The following is a 22,592-nucleotide window of genomic DNA, read 5'->3' as shown; positions in this document are numbered from 1 at the left end:
AAGTGTCTTTCAGTGTGGACTGTGAAGCCAATTGGTCATCCTCCAATTTTCGTGGTTTTTCTCGCTGCTCCGCTGGGCGTTTGGTATTTACTTCAAGAAATACAAGGAGTTAAAATGGGACAGAGTGGTGGAGGGAGTTTTTTAAGGTGTGGTGAGTCAGGGTCTTCAGGAGAATGCACCAACCCAGGTTCTATCCCACGTAGATTGCCCCCTTGAGAATAGCAATATGATTCTTAACATTGCAGTGAATCCTCTCCATATAACAAGATGCCTTTACATATATGGGTCTGCTGGCTGCACCATATCAGTCACAAGCAATTTGGAAGCCAATGGCTGATCCACATGGACGCAACACAGATGTTTTATCACACAATTGCATACCACTGCTCTAGGCGAACTACTCACCAGGCTCCAACTTACTGGCATATCTGTTCTACACCATTTTCATGAAACAAAGTCAATCAAGGCAGTGTCTGGTATACTCAGGATCAGAAACAGGACATCCAAAGTTTTTTCAGTGCCAGCTGAACATGAAAATATCAAAAATTTCATGGTAATTTTCTAGCCATTTTTCACGGATGAAGTTTGCAGCTCTGAGGGCTTCAATTAATTCAGGAACCATTAAATGGTGAAGAAGCTAATTTCAATGAAAGCACTGGAGCACTCTCACAGGCATGGTTTCCCTAAGGGTGGCCAAAATGTCACATGAAGCCAGGCCCATTGAGATCTACAATGTGAGGTCCATGTGTGTTTTAAACTCAAATATGGCTGCCAAGTCTTTAAGAAAAATTGTATGTAATATCCGGGCTGAAATTCCCAGTGTTCTGTGGAAATCCAACCTGGGCCTCATCTCAGGTTCCAAGGGCGACTCTCATGTGTGGCCTCCTAAAATCCCAACACAATTCATGGCAATACTTCTCTGAGGTCAGTTAAAGAACTCAGTCTCTAAGGGGAATCACACCAGAGTTCAAGCCCAGTGGAATAGTCATCTCTTCCAACCGCCACACAAATGACCACAATTAAAACCAAAACACTCCCACATGGTCCTCATCTTCTTCCATATAGACACTCCTTATAACGTCTGGCTGGAGTTTTCAATGAGGTCCACAGCCCAAGTCAGTGTCCAAATTAAGGTCCTGTTCCCCTCATTTGTCTAACATCAAGGTGGCCTGGACACACTTCCTGTAAACCAGGAGTGATCAAATAGGCCTGCCATTAATACTGCTCGGTTTTTCAATTTGAGGCCTTCTGACTCTGTGGTTTAGATTCTTTATGTGAATTTGAGTCATGAGAAATACCAAGCCCCTCTTCAGAGATTTGAAGAACTCATTTGGCCCAAAGGATTTCTATTCTCCCTTGATGGAATTCAGGATCCTAACAGAGGAAGGTAAAAGAATTCATTCACAATGAGTGAATATTTGCCATTTTGGTTATGGATGGACATATGGGATCTTTCTTTTAATCCATCAGGTGCTAAGAATCTAAGCCACTGCCTCACACAGGGCCAAGAGGCTGATTCAGACACATCTTTTTTCAAAGCAATTAAGCAAAGAAGCCACAGGTGATGCCCTTCATTTTCTTTTGAAAAAATGTTTTCCTCAGGCTTCCCAAAGGGGTGGCCAGAGGCAAAGACATCCTGAGATTCAGGGCAACAGAACAATAGGTTAGCAAAAGAGCCAAAGCAGGGTTTCTCCACTGAGACTTTTCTGGTCACACTGATATCTGAGTTTTCTGAGATGTTGGCCATTCCCTTCAGATATCCAGTACATGGCCATGTGACAGAGATTGGAGGTGGTACATATCTTGGACACAAACCCAAGAGCCTATTCTGAAGGGTTGTCAGAATTCAGAAAGAAAACAGGGACTTAAAAAGGTAGTAGGTGTTGCCTATCAATATGGAAACCACGCTCCATGCATTAAATGGGCAGGATGAATACTGGGAAGCTTTCTACTAAAGAGGACACATGCATTGATGCATTCTCTTTTATAATGTATACAACCACGGACACAGTGGGATACACAGAAATAGAAACACTCACCATGTAAAACGACTTACTAGAAACAGTTCACTCCAAACCAAAGAAACCTCCTTTTCTACCTATTCTCAGAACAGAGACAAAACCACACACCTACACTCAAAAAGACACCTCCTTCCCCAAAGTAGGGCTGTGATTATCCGGAGTGCCCTCTGACAGGTTTGCCATACTATGTTCCCCGTTAATGGTCTGTCCTGTCTCAGATCTGGTCTCCTTGTCCAACTCTGTGAAGCATCAGGAGCCAGGGGTGAGCCACTACATACTTAGTCAGGAAAGGCCCGTGTTCAGATCTTTCCTGGCATTTGGCCATCCTCACATCAGTCAGTACCAAGAAGACTGACTCTGTCCTTGGTGATTCCAAACAAATGAGACCACTTGGACTGGGACTGGGACTGGCTCTGGTGCTTGGTTTCCTTGGTCCCAAGTTCAGAAAGTTCCATCAACAAGGAAGTGAGGTAGGTCACTTCCTTTAAGAACTGAATGAGGTCACTGCCTTGGCAACCACTTTGTCCTAACAGTTGCTTCCAAGGGTCCCATGAGATGGAGGCTGCCCCTACTTCCTTTGGCACTTTCACAACTTAGAATGGTATATCAACCTTAGGCACCCGAGAACAGCTCTCCACACAAGCCTGGTTTGGTCCATCTTCTCTACAGTAAGAAGATAGAGGCTGATTCAGACAAAACCCTTCATCCTGACCAGGTTGTTTGCCATGGAAAATGACTTTTTGTATCTCAGGTCCTTCATTGCTGCCTACATCTTCTCCAGGGATCATTTCTGCATGGACCTTTGAGGTTCTTAACAGGTGGAGCATCCCCTACATTCCTGTATTGTAAGAACAATCTGTCTCTGCTCTTCTGTAAAGTTAGATTGAGTGAACAGTATATGGTTAGGGTTAATTTCATGTTCGATTTGGGTTAAGAATCATTCTGCTGGATGAATAATCGTATTGGGAACCTGTGATATTTATAAGAATATCGTGGTTAAATATATGTATGAAAACAGAAATCAAAGTAATATTTGAATCCCAGAAGGGCTTTGGGCAGTTGATTGGGATATTTAGCTTTGAATTGTGCACATATGTCTCAAATAAATCGATATACAATGGCAGAGGAACTTGAACCTTGGATGATTGAATGCTGAAGAGAACATCCAGTCAAAAGGGATTGTCGGTAGGATTAAGAAGATAGTCGTTATGTTTAGCAAGTAGAGTTAGTATAGGATATGTAACAAAAGTTCTTTAGCAATTTTTTTTCGGGCAGTGAATGAATATAAATGTCAGCACATATGAAGAAATCAGACACAATGATGAAATGGGGAAAATTTGTAGAAAAGCAGATATCAATAGAGACATTAGGAAATCAGGCAAAGTATAAAGTGAGTGATAGGATAAGACATTTTCAACAGGGTTGAGATTGAATATCTAATCTTAGGAAGAAACAAATATGTAGGTCACCAATAGGATTGACATTTGAGAGCATTAGGCAACATGGACATGGATGTTGTTAGTAATCCATGTTCACTTTCCATTTAGACTTTGGTACAATCCTAAGTGGGACCTTTGCATTTTGTTTCCAGAATATTACTGTGATAAAATGTGTTTGTAGATCAGATGACATGATTATTTCTTCCACCATTTCTAGGAGCAGTATTTTGAAGACGTATAAATTAGCATTGGGGGTAAAAAGAGGTGTACCCTGTTTCTATGAATATACAGATAATGCATGAATAGACCTTAATTTCAATAAATAATATAACTTGTTCCACTTTAAGTAATGGATTGAATTGATATCTGAAAATATATAAGAAATCTTATATTGATATGCAATCATTCATGACAACCAGTTATACACCTAATGTTAATATTAGGTTACGGTTTATCATGAAGTTTGTGTGAGTTTTGCTTCAAAAGTGATTATGGAAATCGAAAATAATGTGTTTGGAAAGAAGTCTCATGAAAAGGCCAGTCAAGGAACACCGAGGAATTCATGAGTTCTGAAGAAGGAAGTGATTGAAATTGAAAAAAATGACGATAAATTTGATTACTTGTGGATGAAATATTATAATATGATGTGAATAAACTGAAGAAATAGTAATGTACCAGTGTTGAATAAAAATGAACATCAAAATACACATCATGTCCCACAGGAATCTACTCGCATTGATGTTAAACTGTGTCAGTTACTGTAGAAATATTAGGATTTCTTTGCACCATTCACCAAAGTTAGTTTTCTTTTTTTTTTAATTTTTATTTATGCTTGTTCAAAACATTACATAGTTCTTGATATATCATATTCCACACTGTGATTCAAGTAGGTAATGAACTCCCATTTTTACCCCGTAAACAGATTGCAGAATCACATCAGTTACACATCCATTGATTTACATATTGCCATACTAGTGTCTGTCGTATTCTGCTGCCTTTCCTAACCTCTACTATCGCCCTCCCCTTACCTCCCCTCCCCTCTTCTCTCTCTACCTCTTTACTGTAATTCATTTCTCCCCCTTGTATAATTTTTTCCTTTCCCTCACCTCCTCTTGTATGTAATTTATATAACCCTGAGGGTCTCCTTTTATTTCCATGCAATTTCCCATCTCTCTCCCTTTCCCTTCCTCCTCTCATCCCTGTTTAATGTTAATTTTCTTCTCATTCTATTCGTCCCTACTCTGTTCTTAGTTACTCTCTTTATATCAATAAAGACATTTGGCATTTGGTTTTACGGATTGGCTAGCTTCACTTAGCATAATCTTCTCTAATGCCATCCATTTCTCTGCAAATTATATCATTTTGTCATTTTTTAATGCAGAGTAATATTCCATTGTGTATAAATGCCACATTTTTTATCCATTCATCTATGGAAGTGCATCTAGGTTGATTCCACAGTCTTGCTATTGTAAATTGTGCTGCTATGAACATCAATGTAGCAGTGTCCCTGTAGCATTTTTTTTAGGTCTTTAGGGAATAGACTGAGAAGGAGAATACCTGGGTCAAATGGTGGTTCCATTCCCAGTTCTACAAGAAATCTCCATACTGCTTTCCAATTTGGCTGCACCAATTTGCAGTCCCACCAGCAATGTACAAGTTTACCCTTTTCTCCACATCCTCACCAGCACTTGTTGTTGTTTGAGTTCATAATAAATATCTGGAATGGAAAATGCTCAGGAGTTCACAACCTTGAAGGTGGTAGAGGAGTTTCCAAAAGTAAGGGACAGGGTAAATACCACAAACATGGAGCTGTGTCGGCCTTAAGACTTCTTGAGAAAATGCCTCTGAGGTTGGGCACTTGAAATATATGTTGTTGTCAGGAGCTTTAGCTTCCTTTGTAGTGAGACCATCAAAGCTGAGTCTGCATCTATGTGACCTGAAGAACATGGTTTTTTATTTTCCTATAAACACGAGGCAGCAGTGCTGAATTCTCTCTTTGTAGGCAAACTGGGGCTACTGGGGGCTAAGTGTCTCCCCGTGTGGACTGTGAAGCCATTTGATCATCCTTCACATTTCGTCATGTTATTTGATGCTGCACTGAAAGTTTGGTATTTACTTTATGAAATAAAGGAGTTTAACTGCGATACAGTGCTGCAGGGAGTTCTGTCACGTGTTGTGGTCAGGATCGGCAGGAGAATGTACCAAGCAGGCTTCTATCACACATAGTTGCCCCCTTGACCATAGCAATATGATTCTGAACATTGCCCTGAAACCTCTCCATTCAACAAGATGCCTTTACATCCAAAGGTCTGCTAGCTGCACATGTCAGTCACAAACCATTTCTAAGCCAATGGCAGATCCACGTGGCCGCACCACAGATGTTTTCTCACACACCTACACTCTACTGCTCTTGGCCCACTACTCAGCAGGCTCCAACTTACTGGCATCTCTTTTCTACACCATTATCATGAAACTCAGTCAAACCAGACACTGTCTTGTATACTCATGATAAGCACCAGGACATCAAATGGTTTTCCAGTGCCAGCTGGTCATGGAAATTTCAAAAATTTCATGGTATTTTCTAGCCATTTTTCAAGGATGAAGTTGGAGGTACTGTGGGTTTCAATTCATTCAGGAAACATTAAATGTTGAGGAAGCTCATTTCAATGGAAGCTCTAGAGAATTCTCACAGGCAAGTCTTCCGAAAGACTGGCCCAATGTCACATAAAGCCAGCCACATTGAGGTCTACAATGTGAGGTCCATGTGTGTTTTGACTCTCAACTATTGCTTCCAAGTCTTTCAGAATATAATCAAGTGATATCCTCGCTGAGATTCCCAGTGCTCTGTGAAAAGCCACCCTGGGCCTAGATCTCAGTTTCCAAGGGTGACTCTCATGTGTGGCCTCCGAAAATCCCAACACAAATTCATGGCAATACTTCTCTAAGGTCAGTTCCAGAACTCAGTCTCCAAGGGGAATCCCACAAGAGTTGAAACCCAGGTGGACACAGTCATCTTTTCCAACTGCCACACAAATGACCACAATTGAAACCAAAACACTCCCACATGGCCCTCATGTTTTTCCATATAGACACTCATCATAACCTCTCGCTGGAGGTTTCCATGAGGGGCGCAGACCAAGACACTGTCCAAAATAAGCTCCCTTGCCCCTAATTTGCCGAAAGTCAGGGTGGCCTACACACCCTTCCTGTGAACCAGAACTGATCAAATAGGGATGTAGTTAATACTGTTCTGCTTTTCCAATTTGAGGCCTACTGATTGTCAGGTATAGATTCTTTATGTGATTTGGAGTCATCAGAAAACCCAAGCACTTCTGCAGGGGTTCAAAGAACTCATTTGAATAAAAGGATCCTGATTCTTACTTGATGAAGGTCAGGAATCTAATAGAGGAAGGCAAGAGACTCATTTGCCATTTCTGTTTTGAATGCACACATGGAATCTATCTTTAGATGCATCAGGTGCTGAGAATCTAAGCCACAACCTCACACAGAACCAAGAGGCTGATTCAGACACATCCTTTTACAAAGCAATTAAGCAAAGAGCAACAGGTGATGCCCATTCATTTTCATTTGAAAACTGTTTTCTTCAGGCTTCACAAAGGGGTGGCAAGAGGCAAAGACCTTCCTGACATTTAGGGCAACAGAAAAACAGGTAAGCAAAAGACCCAAAGCAGGGTTTCTCCACTGAGACTTTCTGGTCACACTGATATCTGAGTTTTCTTAGATGCTCCCCATTCACTTCAGCTATCAAGTACATGTTCATGTCACAGAGCTTGGAGGTTGTATATATCTTGAAAACAAAACCATGAGCCTATTCTGGAGAGTGCCCAGAATTCAGGAAGAAAACAGGATCTTAGGAAGATAGTAGGTTTTGCCCATCCAGAAGGCAAGCCGCGGTCCATTCATCAATTGGGCAGGATGAATGCCAGGAAGCTTTCTACTAGACAGGACACATCCATTAATTCATTCTCTTTTCTAATGTCTACAACCACAGACACAGTGGGATACACAGACATAGAAACACTCACATGTCAAACGACTTACTAGAAACAGTGCAATCCAAACCAAACAAACCGCATTTTCTACCTATTCTCAGAACATGTTCCAAAACCACAAAACCACAACCACTCCCACAAAGGCACCTCCTTCCCCCAAGTAGGTCTGTGACTATCCAGAGTGTCCTCTGACTGGTGGGCCATACAATGTTCTCCCGAAATGTCCTGTCCTGACTCAGATCTGGTCTCCTTGGCCAACTCTGTGAAGTTGTCAGGAGCCAGCGGTGAGCCACTACCTGCTTTCTCAGAAAAGGTCTCTCTTCAGAGCTCTCCTGGCCTTTGGCCATCCTCACATAGGTAGGTACCAAGAAAGACTGACCCTGTCCTTGGTAAAACCGAACAAGTGAGCCCACTGGGACTGGGACTGGGACTGGCTCTGGGTGCCTGTCTTCATGGATCCCAAGTTCAGAGAATTCCTTCACCAAGGAAGTGACGTAGGTCACTTCCTTCAGGAACTGAATCAGGTTACTGCCTTGGCAACCAATTTGTCCTAACAGTTGCTTCCAAGAGTCCAATGAGTTGGAGGCTGCCCCTACTTCCAGTGAAACTTTCAGAATTTTGCATGGTATATCAACCATAGGCACCCAAAAAAAAGCTCTCCAGATAGGCCTGGTTTGGTCCATCTTCTATACATTAAGAAAAGAAATGTTGATTCAGACACATCCCTTCATGCTAACCAGGTTGTTTGTCATGGAAGATGACTTTTGCTCTCTGACGTCATTCATAGCTGCCTACATTTAATCCTGGGATCATTTCTTTAATGACTTTGGAGGTTCTCAGCAAGTGGAAGATCCCCTAATTTCTGTATTGAAAGACCAACTCTGTCCCTGCTCTTCAGTAAAGTTAGATTGAGAGAACAGTGTATGGTCAGGGTTAATAACATGTTCCATTTGGGTTAGGAATCATTCTGCGGGATGAATTATGGTATTGGGAACGTGCGATATTTATAAGAATATAAGTGAATTATAAGTATGAAAACAGACATCTAGGTAATATTTGAAGCACAGAATTGCATTGGACCCTTAGCTGGGATTCTTAGCTTTGAATTATATTCTGCACAGATGTCTCAGATAAATCAATATACAATGGCATAATTACTTGTACCTTGGTTTATTGAATGTTGAAGAGAACATCCAGTCAAAAAGGGATAATTTGTAGGATTAGTAAGATAGTTGGTAGGTTTTGAAAGAAGAGTGAGTATAGGATTTGGATAAAAAGATCTTTAGCTGTAGGGTTTCGGATAGAGTGAATGTAATTGTCAGCACATGTGGAGAGTCTGTCAAAAGGATGAACTGGGGAAAAAAGTAGGAATGCAGATATCAATTGACATTAGGATATCAGGTAAAGTATAAAGTGAGTGATAGAATTATACATTTTCAACAGGCTTGAGTTTGAATATATAATCTTAGGAAGAAACAAACATGTAGTCACCAATAGGATGAAATTTGAGAGCATTAAGCAACATGGACATGGATGTTTTCCGTTATCCATGCTCACTTTTCATTTAGGCTTTGGTACAAACATAAGTTTGACCTCTTCTTTCTGTGTGCAGAATACTACTGTGGTAAAATGTATATGTAGATCAGGTGACATGAGTATTTCTTCCACCATTTCTGGGAGCAATATTTTGAAGATGTATAAATTATTTTTGGAGGTAAAAATGGTGTACACTGTGTCTATAATTATAGAAATAATGCATGAATAGACCATACTGTAAATAAATATTATAACTGGTTCTAACTTTAAATAATGGATTGAATTGATATCTGAAAATATACAGAAAATCTTACATTGATATACAATCCTTCATTCCAACCAGTAATATATCTAATGGTTATATCAGCATTATGGTTTTTCATGAAGAATGTGTGAGTTTTGCTTCAAAAGTGATTATGGAAATCGGAAATAATGTGTTTGGAAAGAAGTCTCATGAAAAGACCAATCAAGAAACCTGGAGGAATACATGTGTTTTGAAGCAGAAAGTGATTGAAAGTGAAACAAATGCCTATATATTTGTGAACTTGTGGATCAAATATATATCCTATGATGTGCATAAACTGAAGAAATAGTAATGTACCACTGTTACATAAAAATGAACGTCAAAATACACATCATGTCCTCTCCCACAGGAATCTACTTGCATTGATGTTAAACTGGGTCAGTTATTGTAGAAATATTAGGGTAATGCCGCAGTCTTGCTGGGCACAATCAGGAGCCACTTGCCAAAAGAAACGAACTTTATTTTTAGCACCACACACACCAAACAAAACAGCCTCTCAGGAAAAACCTTCAGAGCCCCAACTGCCACCTCTGGCTTCCCAAAACCTCTCCCTCCCACATGAGCCTCTCTCTGTCTCCCAGAATCCTCCTGCTCTTGAGGCCGATTGGCTGGGTCATGTGGGCAAAGTCAAAAAAAGTCCCCCTCTCCCTATTCTTCCTGCTCCTCAGAGCTTCCTGTCTCTCCAGCGCTTTTACTTTTCAATTTCCAGGACTCAAATTCACTGCCATGTCTTCTGAAGAAGGGAAGCTGTTCGTGGGAGGACTCAACTTCAATACTGATGAGCAGGCGCTGGAAGACCACTTCAGCAGCTTTGGGCCTATTTCTGAGGTGGTTGTTGTCAAGGACCGGGAGACTCAGCGATCCCGGGGTTTTGGCTTCATCACCTTCACCAATCCAGAACATGCCTCAGATGCCATGAAAGCCATGAATGGAGAGTCCCTGGATGGTCGTCAGATCCGGGTGGACCATGCAGGCAAGTCTGCCCGGGGCACCAGAGGGGGTGCCTTTGGGGCCCATGGGCGTGGTCGCAGCTACTCTAGAGGTGGTGGGGACCAGGGCTATGGGAGTGGCCGGTATGACAGTCGACCTGGAGGATATGGATATGGATATGGACGGTCCCGAGACTATAGTGGCAGCCAGGGTGGCTATGAGCGCTACTCAGGAGGAAATTATCGAGACAATTATGACAACTGAGTTGAGGCATGCACACGTTAAGTAGATACACAAGGAATAACACTTCTGATCCAGGATCGTCCTTCCAAATCGCTGTATTTATAAAGATTTTTGGAGCTGCGCTGAAACATCTGTTTTAGTACATCAACTTCTATTTTTCAATTGAGCTCCCAAGGTAGCTTGTTAAAAGACCTTTTAAAAAGCTCCATGTAAAAATTTTTTTCTCATTTAAAGACAAATTATAGCACATTTGTTAGGCCCCCAGGTATTTTTCTTTTTACCAAGTTTTTAGTTTGGGCTCTCAGGATCATTGCTTCTGGCAAAAGGAAAAGTTTAGCCAGACTAATTTTTTTTAAAGCTAAAGTTGGGGCATTTTAAAAACTTGTACACAATGTTTATCATGACTAGAAAGCAATTTCTAAATGTATCTATAAACAATCTGTGTCAAGAACATGATAAATTTTTCTTAAAATTCAAGATCACCACCCTGATTATACAGACAAGCCTCTTTAAAATGTTTGTGAATGTCATTTTTTTTTAATGCTGGAAGAAAAAATATTCTGTTGTGTCTCTTGTAGTGTTTAGGATATTCTTCACAGAACTGATTAAAAATATGAAACCTGTAAAAAAAAAAAAAAAAAAGTCCCCCAATGAGCAGTTTTGTGCTCTGAAAGGGCAGGGAACCAGCCCATTGAGCATCACCGCAGAGGAGCCAATCAGCTAGTTGTTGCTGGGGCCGCTGTGAGCCAATCATCAGCCGGCAGCTGGAAGTTTGCTGGCAGCAGGAATTTTGCTGGGGCCCCTTCGGCTGTGGCTCTCAACATCTTCCCCTCTCTGTTTAAACAACACGCATGTGGCTTAGGGACCGTGCCTGCCTTAGGTTGTCCAATAGTACATATGGTCTTTACCCGTTAAGTTGGTACCATTGCAATTGGATCTTACCCGTCACTGACTACCCGTCCAGTATAGAGCCACACCTGTGGAGAGGTCTTTGTACCAGCGGGGGTGGGTGAGGTTCTTTGCCTCACCTCTGTTGGCCCCCCCAAATTTTAGCTGGACGATCATGACACGCAGAAGGGAGGAAGATACACCAAGCCAATTGACGGCTCCTTTTGGAAAAATTGTACCACCGATGACATCATCAGCAAATATACCCCAACACTACGACAAGTCGCTGCACCAACAGATAGTTCACAATGCATTTAGGTGAGTTCACATGTGTCCAGGCAAGTTCTGCAAGCAGTACAGGGATGGCTATTGCAGAAGCTGTAGATTGGAATTATCTTTGATTTCACCTGCACTGGGATGAAGATAGGAACTCTGGCAATAATGTCTAATGAAAAAAATTATGTAACATTCCAGAAGGCACTAAAACCAAAAAAATAAACATATGTAACTTTCCAGAAGGCACATCAAAAACCAAAATGGCCCAAAAAGCATTCATTGAGGATGAAGTCTCTCACCTTCCTCTGTAAAGTTCCTGACCTCCATAAATTGAGAATAGGGATTTATTGGGTCAAATGAGTTCTTCAAAACCCTGCAGAGGGTAGCCAATGGGTTATTGGGTTTTTTCATTACTCCAATTCACATCAAGAATCTATACTCCACAGACAGTAGGCCTCAAATTAGAGAAGCAGAGCAGTACTAAAGTCAGGGTTATTTGATCACTCCTGGTTCACAGAATGGGTCTCGAGGCCACCTTGACTTTAGGCAAATGAGAGGAAAAGGAGATTATTTTGGACACTGTCTTGGGCTGTGCCCCTCAAGGAAACGTCAAGCCAGAGGTTATGATGAGCGTCTATATGGAAGAAGATGAGGGCCATTTGGGAGTTTTTTGGTTTTCCTTGTGGTCATTTATGTGGCAGTCGGAAGAGATGACTGGGTCCACCAGGGCTTGAACTCTGGTGTGATTCCCCTTAGAGACTGAGTTCTGGAACTTACCTCAGAGAAGTATTGCCATGATTTGTGTTGGGATTTTAGGCGGCCACCCATGAGAGTCGCCCGTTGAAACTGAGATCTAGGCCCGGGGTGGCTTTCCACAGAGCACTGGGAATCTCAGACAGAATATCTTATGATATTATTTTGAAATACTTGCCAGACATAGTTGAGAGTCAAAACACACATGGACTTCACATTGTAGACCTCAATTGGCCTGGCTTCATGTGACTATTTGGCCACTCTTTGGAAAGCCTTGCCTGTGAGAGTTCTCCAGAACTTTCCTTGAAATGAGCTTCCTCAACATTGAATAATTCCTGAAAGAATTGAAACAAATAATGCCTCCAACTTCATCCTTGTAAAATGGCTAGATAAATACCATGAAATTTTTGAAATTCGCATGATGAGGTGGCACTGGAGAACCTTTGATGTTCTGTTGCTCATCATTAGTGTACCAGACAGTGCCTTGATTGATTGGGTATAATGAAAGTGGTGTAGAACAGAGATGCCGGTTAGATGGAGACTGCGGAGTATTTGGCCCAGAGCTGTGGTGTGCAGGTGTGTGATAAAATATTTATGGTGGTGCCATGTGGATCTGCCATTGATTTCCAAATGGCTTTTAGCTGACATGGTGCACCCAGCAGACCCTTATATGCAAAGGCATCTTGTTATATGGAGAGGTTTCAGGGCAATGTTCAGAATCAGGTTGCTATGGTCAAGGGGGCAAGCTATGTGGGATAGAAGCTGATTGGTGCGTTCTCCTGGAGACTCTGACCCACCACATGTCACAGAACTCCCTCCAACACTATGTCCCAGTTGAACTCCTTTTATTTCTTGAAGCAAATACCAAACTCCCAGTTCAGCACCAAGAAACACCATGAAAATTGAAGGATGACTAAATGGCTTCATCGTCCACACGGTTAGACACTTTGGCCCAGTGGCCTCTGTTTACCTACAAAGAGAAAAATCAGCACTGCTGCCTCAGGTTCATTGGAAAATAAGAAACCATGTTCTCCAGGTCACATAGATTCAGACCCAGCTTTGATGGTTTCACTACAAATGAAGACAAAGCTACTGACAACAACATATATTTCAAGTGCCACACCTCAGAGGCAGTTTCTCCAGAAGTCTTATTTCCAGCAGACCTCCATGGTTGTGGAGTGTTTACCCAATCCCTTACTTCTGGAAACTCCTCTACCTGCTCCCAGGTTGAGAACTCCTGAGAATTTTCCATTCCAGATATGTATTCACAGATTTTCTTACTCTTCTCCTCTAATTGTGTCTCACTTGGGGCAAAGGTAATGTCAAGGCATTGTTCTAGGTGAGAGTGGGAAGATTATTGTGTAGCACATATTTGCATACACATTGGATACATTATCCTATTTTCCATTTGAAATACTGAATTCCCGACACTAACCTATACCCTACTAGACTTTGACTACTTATCCTAAAATGATGGAGAAAAAGAAACCTAACAGAATAGAAATACAGGCCTTTTGTAGGAGGCATGGTGTATACTTGGATTTTCCTTCTCCTTTATCAAGGATATGTGTTATGAATCTAGTCAACTTTTCATTGTAATATTTCTCCATGAGTTTTCAAAGTTAACACATATGTAAATTCCTGTCTCCTTTTCTCTGTAGCCTCTTTAGAACATGTATATTTTTATGCATATATAGACTCCTACCTGGTAACACACGTACATTCTTGTGAGCTCACTGACTTTGGAATATACAAATTATGAGAATAGATAACTTCCCCTAAATACTGATGGAACTGAAAATTCAACCTATGGGTGAGCTTCCTAGTGAACAACATCATACATAAATCCATGTTCAGTAAAATGAATATTTTTAGATATGTGGATGATATATATTTCATGATAAATTTTGATTGGCATATATATTGCTACATTTTATTGTTGTGTGTGTGTGTATATGTATATATATATGTATATATATATATATATATATATATATATATATATATATATATATATATTCACGAGATTTTCCAGATTTTCCAAAATATGAAATAAATGTGTCTTATTATACACTCCCTAAATTCATTCAAGTTCATGTATGTGGATTTAAAATCAACATTTTACATGATTATCATCAGTCTGGCTGGGCACAATTCAGGAGCCAATTGTCAAAAGAAACGAACTTTATTTTTAGAACCACACAAACCAAACAAAACAGCTTCTCAGGAAAAACCCTCAGAGCCCAACTGCCACCACAGTCTTCCCACAAGCCTCTCCCTCAACCACAAGCCTCCTCCTTTTGAGGCCGATTGGCTGGGTCACATGGGTGAAGGCAAAAAAGTCCACCAATGAGCAGCTCTGTTGTCTGAAAGGGCAAGGAAACATCCCATTGAGCATCACCACAGAGAAGCCAATCAGCTAGATGTTGCTGGGGCCTCTGTGAGCCAATCATCCACTGGCAGTCTGAATGGGCGGGGAAACAGCTCAATGAGCATCTGCAATGAGCATCACCACAGAGGAGCCAATCAGCTAGATGTTGCTGGGGCCGCTGTGAGCCAATCATCAGCCGGCAGCTGGAAGTTTGCTGGCAGTTGGAGGTTTCCTGGGGCCCCTTTGGCTGTGGCTCTCAACATCTCCCCCTCTCTGTTTAAACAACAAGCATGTGGCTTAGGGACCATGCCTGCCTTTGGTTGTTCAAAAGTACATATGGTCCTTACTGGAGAACCTTGGCTGTGGCTATCAACAGGATTTGTATGTACCATTCACTGAAGTTAGTTTTCAGTACTAGGAAACAAATATGTATTTCAGGTGGATAAATATTTCTGCGAAAAATCTTGTGAAAAGTTGATTATAAATCCACATACTTGAACATAAATGAATTTAGGGAGTGTTAATAAGATACATATATTTCATATTTTGAAAAATCTGGAGAGTGTGTGGGTGTGTGTGTGTATACACACACACACACACACACAGATATTAAAATGTAGTAACATATATGCAAATCGAAATTCACCATGAAATATACATCAATCACAGATCCAAAAATATTCAATTTTCTTAACAGGGATTTATGTATAATGTTGTTCTACTAGGAAGCTCATCCATTATTTGAATTTTCAGTTCCAACAGCGTTTAGGAGGAGTGATGTCTTCTCACAAATTGTATCTCCCAAGTCAGTCACCTCACAAGAATGTAGGTGTGACACCAGGTAGGATTTGATATGTGCATATAAAAATACATTGCTGAATAGCCTACAGACAAAGGGAGACAGGAATTCACATATTTGTTAACTTTAAAAACACATGGAGATCTATTTCAATTAAAAATAGACTGGATTTATAACACCTAACATTTATCATGCAAAAGGCAAGATCAACTATACACCATGCCTCGTCTGAACTGCTTGTATTTCAATTCTGTTTGTGTTACTTTTCTGCATCATATTAGAATTAGTAGTCAGAGTCTAGTAGGGTATGGGTTCGTGTCAGGGATTCAGTATTTCGAATGGAAAATTGGAAAATGAATCCAATGTGTATGCAAATATGTGCTACACAAAAAAAATTCCCACTCTCATTCAGAACAATGGCTTGAAATAACCACGCCCCATGTAAGAAACAATTAGAGGAGAAGAGTTAGAAAATCTGTGAATACATACGTAGAATGGAAAATGCTCAGTAGTTCACAACCTTTGAGGTGGAAGAGACGTTTCCAAACCTTAGGGACAGGGTAAAACTCCACAAACATGGAACTCTGCTGGCCTAAACACTTCTGGAGATACTGACAATGAGGTTGGGTACTTGAAATATATGTTGTTGTCAGAAGCTTTAGCTTCCTTTGTAGTGAGACCATCAAACTTGGGTCTGCATTTTTGTGACCTGGAGGACATGAATTCTTATTGTCCAATGAACATGAGGCAGCAGTGCTGAATTCACTCTTTGTAGCTAAACTGTGGCCACTGGGGGATAAGTGTCTCCCCGTCTGGACTTTGAAATCATTTGGTCATCCTCCACTTTTCGTGGTGTTTCTTGCTGCTGCAGTGGGTGTTTTGTATTTGGTTCATGACATACAAGGAGTTAAACTGGGACACAATGCTGGAGGGAGTCCTGTAACGTATGGTGTGTCAAGGTCTGCAGGAGAATGCACCTACCAGGCTTCTATCCCCCATTGCTTGCCCCCTTTACCATAGGAACTTGATTCTGAATATTGCCCTGAAAACTCTCCATGTAACATGATGCCTTTACATACAAAGTTCTGCTAGCTGCACCATGTCAGTCACAAGCCATTTGAAAGCCAATGTAAGATCCACATGACCCCACCACAGATGTATTGTCACACACCTGCACACAACTGCTCTAGGCCCACTACTCAGCAGGCTCCAACTTACTGGCATCTCTGTTCTACACCATTTTCATGAAACGCAGTCAATGAAGGCATTTTCTGGTACACTCATGATCAGCAACAGGACATCCAAAGGTTCTCCAGTGCCACCTGGTCATGGGAATTTCAAAATTTGGTGGTAGTTATCTAGCCATTTTTGAAGGATGAAGTTGGAGGCACTGTGGGTTTAAATTCATTCAGGAACCATTAAATATTGAGTAAGCTCATTTCGATGAAAGCTCTGGAGAACTCTCACAGGAAAGGCTTCCCAAAGAGTGGCCCAAGGTCACATGAAGCCAGGCCCATTGAGGTCTACAATGTGAGGTCCATGTGTGTTTTGACTCTCAACTATGGCTGTCAAGTCTTTCAAAATAAAATCATGTGATATCCTTGCTGAGATTCTCAGTGCTCTGTGGAAAGGAACCCTGGGCTTAGATCTCAGTTTCCAAGGGTGACTCTCATGCATGGCCTGCTAAAATCCCAACACAATTCATGGCAATACTTCTCTGAGGTCAGTTCCAGAACTCAGTCTGTAAGGTAAATCACACCTGAGTTCAATCCCAGGTGGACCCAGTCATCTCTTCCAAACGCCACACAAATTACCACAATTAAAACCAAAACACTCCCACATGGCCCTCATCTTCTTCCATATAGACACACATCATAACCACTGGCTGGTGGTTTTCATGAGTTGCGCAGCCTAAGACAGTATCCAAAATAAGCTCCCTTGCCCCTCATTTGCCTAAAGTCATGGTGGCCTGGACACCCTTCCGGTGAACCATGAGTGATCAAAAAGGCTTGCTGTTAATACTGCTTCGATTTTCCAATTTTAGGCCTACTGACTCTTGGGTTTAGATTCTTAATGTTAAATGGAGTCATGAGAAAAACCAAGCACCTCTGGGCTAGCCTCTTCAGGGCTTTGAAAAACTCATTTGACCAAAAAGATCTTGATTCTCACTTGATGGAGGTCAGGATCCTTAGAAGAATTCGAGAGACTTCATCCACAATGACTGCTCTTTTGGCCATTTTGGTTTTGGATACACAAGAGATCTTTCTTTAGATCCCTCAGGTTCTGAGAATCTAGGCCACAGCCTCACAGGGGGCCAAGAGCCTGAATCAGACACATCCCATTCCAAAGCAATTAAGCAAAGAGCCACAGGTGATGCCCATTTATTTCCATTTGAAAACTGTTTTCTTCATGCTTCACAAAGGGGTTGCCTGAGGCAAAGATATTCCTGACATTCAGTGCAACAGAACAATAGGTAAGCAAAATTCCCAAAGCAGGGTTTCTCCACTGAGACTTTCCTGGTCACACTGATATCTGAGTTTTCTGAGATGCTCACCATTCCCTTCAGCTATGTAGTACATGGCCATGTCACAGAGCTTGGAGGTGGTACATATTTTGGACACAAAACCATCAGTCTATTCTGGAGAGTGCCCACAATTCAGGAAGAAAACAGGAACTTAGGAAGATAGTAGGTGTTGCCCATCTATAAGACAAGCCACAGTCCATTCTTAAATCGGGCAGGATGAATGCTGAGAAGATTTCAACTAGACAGGACTCATGCATTGATGCATTTTCTTTTCTAATGTCTACAACCAGGGGCACAGTGGGATACACTGATATCCAAACACATGCCTTGTCAAACGACTTACTACAAACAGGTCCCGCCAAAACAAACAAACCGCCATTCCTACCTATTCTCAGAACATGAGACAAATTCACAAATCCCCACCCACACCCACAAAGACACCTCCTTCCCCCAAGTAGGTCTGTGACTATCTGGAGTTTCCACTGACTCGTGGGCCATAGTATGTTCCAAATAAATGGCCTTCCTGTCTCAGACCTGCTTTCCTTGTGCAACTCTGTGAATTTGTCAGGAGCCAGCAGTGTGCCACTACCTGCTTTCTCAGGAAAAACCCCTCTTCAGAGCTTTCCTGCGTTTTGGACATCCTCACATCAGTAGGTACCAAAAATGAATGTCTGTGTCCTTGGTAAATCCAAAAAAGGAGACCACTGGGACTGGGACTGGACTGGCTATGGGTTCCTGTCTTCCTGGATCCCAAGTTCAGAGAGTTACATCACCAAAGAAGTGATGTGAGGTCACTTCCTTCAGGAACTGAATCAGATCACTGCCTTGGCAACCTCTTTGTCCTAACAGTTGCTTCCAAGGCTACCATGAGAAAGAGGCTGCCCCTACTTCCTGTGACACTTTCACAAATTAGAATGCTATATCAACCATAGGCACCCGGGAGCAGCTCTCCACACAGGCCTGGTTTGGTCCATCTTCTCTACATTAAAAAGAGAGAGGCTGATTCAGAAACAACCCTTCATTCTGACCATGTTGTTTGCCAGGGAAGATGACTTTTGCTCTCTCAGGTCCTTCATAGCTGCCTACATCTTCTCCAGTGATCATTTCTGCATGGAACTTTGTGGTTCTCAGCAGGTGGAAGATCCCCTACATTCCTATATTGTAAGACCAACTCTGTCCCTGCTCGTCTGTAAAGTTAGATTGAGGGAACAGTGTATGGTTAGGGTTAATAACATGTTCGATTTGGGTTAGAAATTATTCTGCTGGATGAATAATTGTACAAGAATAATGAGGTGAAATGTATGTAGGAAAACAGAAATCTAAGTAAAATTTGAAGCCCAGAAGGTGATTGGGCTTCAAAGGATTGTGATACTTAGCATTGGGATCAAGGGATTGTGATACTTAGCATTGAATTATGTTCTGCAGAGATGTCTCAGAGAGATCGATATACAATGGCATAAGACCCTGTACCTTGGATTATTGAATGTAGAAGAGAACATCCAGTCAGAAAGCGTTAATAGGTAGGATTAGGAAGATAGTCAGTAGGTTTAGGAGGAAGAGTGAGTATAGGATTTGGAACAAAAGTTTCTTAGCAATAGGGTTTCGATTAGAGTGTGAATGGAAATGTCAGCACATGTGAAGAGTCAGTCACAATGATGAACTGGGGAAAATATGTAGGAAAGCAATCAATAGAGACATTATGAAATCAGGAAAAGTATAAAGTGAGAGAAAGGATTAGATGTTTTCAACAGGGTTGAATTTGAATATATAATCTTAGGAAGAAACAAATATATTGTCACAAATAGGATTGATTTTTGAGAGCATTAGGCAACTTGGACATGGATGTTTTTAGTAATCCATATTCACTTTACATTTAGGCTTTGGTACAAACATAAGTGTGACCTTTTCTTTTTGTGTCCAAATATTACTGTGATAAAATGTATATGTAGATAAGGTGACATGAGTATTTCTTCCATCATTTCTGAGACCAATAAGTTGAAGACGTATAAATTAGTATTGGGTTTACAAAGAGGTGTACCCTGTGTCTATGAATATAAAGAAAAAGCATGAATAGACTGTACAGTGAATAAATAATATAACTGGTTTCACTTTAAATCATGGATTGAATTGATATCTGAAAATATATAAGAAATATTATATTGATACAAAATCATTCATTCCAACCAGTTATACATCTAATGGTAATATTGGGGTTATGGATTATCATGAAGGGTGTGTGAGTTTTGCTTCAAAAGTGATTATGGAAATCGAAAATAATGTATTTGGAAAGAAGTCTCATGAGAAGACCAGTCAAGAAACATGGAGGAATACATGTGTTTCGAAGCAGAAAATGATTGAAAGTGAAACAAATGCATATAATTTTGTAACTTGTGGATGAAATATATATCTTATAATGTGCATAAACTGAAGAAATAGTAAAATACCAGTGGTGAATAAGAATGAACATAAAAATACACATCATGTCCCATAGGAATCTACTTGCATTAATGAGAAACTGGGTCAATTATTGTAGAAATATTAGGATTTGTATTCACGATTCACTGAAGTTAATTTTCAGTAATAGGAAACAAATAGTATTTCAGGTGGTTGAATATTTCCGAGAATAATCTTGTGAAATGTTGACTATAAATCCACATACATGAACTAGAATGAAATTAAGGAGTGTATAATAAGACACATATATTTAATATTTTAAAACATCTGGAGTGTGTATACACACACACACACACACACACACATTAAAAAGTAGTAGTATATATGCCAATCGAAATTCATCATGAAATATATATCATCCACAGATCGAAAAATATTCATTTTCCTGAACATGGAATTATGTATAATATTGTTCAACTAGGAAGCTCACACAGAGGATGAATTTTCAGATCCCACAGTGTTTAGGAGGAGTGATCACTTCTCACAATTTGTATCTGCCAAGTCAGACACCTGACAAGAATGTACGTGTGATACCAGGTAGGATTCTATATATGCATATAAAAATAGATGTGCTGAATAGGCTACATAGAATGGGAGAGAGGAATTCATATATTTGTTAACTTTAAAAACACATGGAGAACTATATCAATTACAAATTGACTAGATTTATAACACCAACACTTTGTCACGCAAAAGCCGTGTCCAACTATACACTATGCCTCCTCTGATATGCTTGTATTTCTATTCTGTTTGAGTTATTTTTCTCCATCATATTAGGAATAGTAGTCAGAGAATAGTAGGTTATGGGTTAGTGTCAGGGATTCAGTATTTCAAGTAGAAAATAGGAAAATGAATCTAATATGCATGAAAATATGTGCTACAAAAAATATTCCCACTCTCATCCAGAAGAATGCCTTGAAATTATCTTCGCCCCTAGTATGACACAATTAGAGGAGAAGAGTTAGAAAATATGTGAATACATATCTGGACTGGAAAATGCTCAGCATTTCACAACTATGGAGGTGGTAGAACAGTTTCCAAAAGTAAAGGACAGTGTAAACCCTCCACAAACATGGAGCTATGCTGGCCTAAAGACTTCTTGAGAAACTGCCTCTGAGTTTGGGTAGTTAAAATATATGTTGTTGTCAGGAGCTTAACTTCCTTTGTAGTGAGACCATCAAAGTTTGGTCTGCATCTATGTGACCTGGAGGACATGGTTTCTTATTTTCCAATGAACATGAGGCTGCAGTGCTGAATTCACTCTTTGTAGCTAAACTGTGGTCACTGGGGGCTAAGTGTCTCCCCATGTGGACTTTGAAGCCATTTGGTCATCCTCCACTTTTCCTGGTGTTTATTGCTGCTGCACTGGGTGTTTTGTATTTGCTTCACGACATACAAGGAATTCAACTGGGAAACAGTGCTGGAGGGAGTCCTGTAACATGTGGTGGGTCAGGGTCTGCAGGAGAATGCCCCAACTTGGCTTCTATCCCACATTGCTTGCCCCCTTGACCATACCAACCTGATTCTGAACATTGCCCTGAAACCTCTCCATATTACAAGATGCCATTTCATATAATGGTCTGATGGCTGCACGAAGTCAGTCACAAGCAATTTGGAAGCCAATGTAATATCCACATGGCCACACCACAGATGTATTATCACACACCTGCACACCACTGCTCTAGGCCCACTACTCAGCACGCTCTAACTTACTGGCATCTCTGTTCTACACCATTTTCAAGAAACCCAGTAAATCAAGGCACTGTCTGGTACACTCATGATCAGCAATGGGACATCCAATGGTTATCCAGTGCCACCTGGTCATTGGGAATTTCAAAAATTTTATGATATTTATCTATCCATTTTTCAAGAATGAAGTTGAAGGCACTTTGGGGTTTCCATTCATCCCGGAACCATTAAATGGTGAGGAAGCTCATTTCAATGAAAGCTCTGAGGAACTCTCACAGGCAAGGCTTCCCAGAGTGTGCCCAAAAGGTCACATGAAGAAAAGCCCTTTAAGGTCTATAATGTGAGGTCCTTG

At 40.8% G+C, this 22,592-nt stretch overlaps 1 pseudogene; it reads left to right on the top strand.

The window, feature by feature from the left end:
• The first annotated feature begins 9,962 nt into the window (after positions 1–9,962).
• LOC143640036 (RNA-binding protein 3 pseudogene) lies at positions 9,963–10,993 on the top strand (annotated as a pseudogene).
• Positions 10,994–22,592: the final 11,599 nt, after the last annotated feature.

Source organism: Callospermophilus lateralis, unplaced genomic scaffold (genome assembly GCF_048772815.1).
Source record: "Callospermophilus lateralis isolate mCalLat2 unplaced genomic scaffold, mCalLat2.hap1 Scaffold_1100, whole genome shotgun sequence".
In the NCBI taxonomy this organism is placed as follows: Eukaryota; Metazoa; Chordata; class Mammalia; order Rodentia; family Sciuridae; genus Callospermophilus; species Callospermophilus lateralis.
The sequence above is the reverse complement of the archived record's forward strand: the minus strand, read 5'-3'. Positions and strand labels throughout refer to the sequence as shown.